At 45.8% G+C, this 1,071-nt stretch overlaps 1 protein-coding gene across 1 annotated transcript in view; it reads left to right on the forward strand.

Moving 5' to 3' along the window:
* The window catches only part of LOC101850465 (guanine nucleotide exchange factor VAV3), a gene marked incomplete at its 3' end in the record, with an annotated part of 43,737 nt that overhangs the window by 22,694 nt on the left and 19,972 nt on the right, over nucleotides 1-1,071 (forward strand).

The raw sequence follows: 1,071 nt of genomic DNA on the forward strand, positions 1-1,071 counted from the left end.
GTTCATTGTGTTCTGGTAGCTGGCCCGCCGTGTCTGGGTTGTTTCAAGTTGCGCGCTGTATCTGTTACGTGATAAGCCAGTGATCGCACCGTGGCACTAGAGATCCGGGGACTTGCACTGTAAACGATATCTCCTTATTGTTGGCGGAACGGAGTGGGGGGTTTCCCCACCCCTGACCTTTTGTTATTTGTTTCTCTTCGTCTCCTTAAGGAGATTAAAAGTTTGTTTTAAGCTCCTTATGTCTCCCAAGGAGCATCTCCTCCCTTTTGTGGCGTTGGTGGCCTTGTGGTTAGGCTAACGGGACTCGTATTCGTGAGGTTGCGGGTTCAGGGATTCGAGCCTCAGGCCCGACGTTGTGTCCTTGGGAAAGGCACTTTATACGAATTTTTTTCACTTCACCCAGGTGGGAATGGGTACCCGGCCATAGACGGAGAATGATCTTGTCAGTATGTCAGTGTTTTAGCGCCTATAATTGGCCTCTTGCACTGTATGCTTCCCAGGAAGTTGAGGTTGTTTCAGAATGCTCTCAGGTCTTCTATTAAGCGCATAGAGCTTGCTATTGAGCGGGGATTTGCGCTATACAAATGCTGTCTATTATTGTAACTGCGGAGTGGGTGGTTGGCGGATGCTCTGGTGTGGTTTGTTCCTTGAATTTCTGTTCCTTTTTTTTTTTTTTACTTCCAATCAAACATCCGTTTACCTTGTTTCTTCTTTTTTGCGTTTGCTACTGTCTTGTAACACCTCTAATCTTTTGCACTTATATTATGACCTAATTGTGTTGCAAGAGCCGTACATCTCCTACTAAAGCTAAACAAATCTTTAGTTGCCGAGTAGATAATTGGCGGTTGGTCTATTGTGGTTTCTTTCTGCTCTTTTTTTTACTTCCAATCAAACATCTGTCTACCTTCGTGGGTGGTTGGCGGGTGACAGACAGATGGACAAACAAACAGTGTACTCTGGTATGGGTCGCTCATTTCTTTGGACTGCGTGCATTGTCTCTTCACTTTGCCGTGAATACAGGCCCTTCTATCCGGCCTATATTGTCTTCTCTCTCTCTCTCTCTCTCTCTCT

The sequence above is a fragment of the Aplysia californica genome, unplaced genomic scaffold (assembly GCF_000002075.1).
Source record: "Aplysia californica isolate F4 #8 unplaced genomic scaffold, AplCal3.0 scaffold00052, whole genome shotgun sequence".
Lineage (NCBI taxonomy): Eukaryota > Metazoa > Mollusca > Gastropoda > Aplysiida > Aplysiidae > Aplysia > Aplysia californica.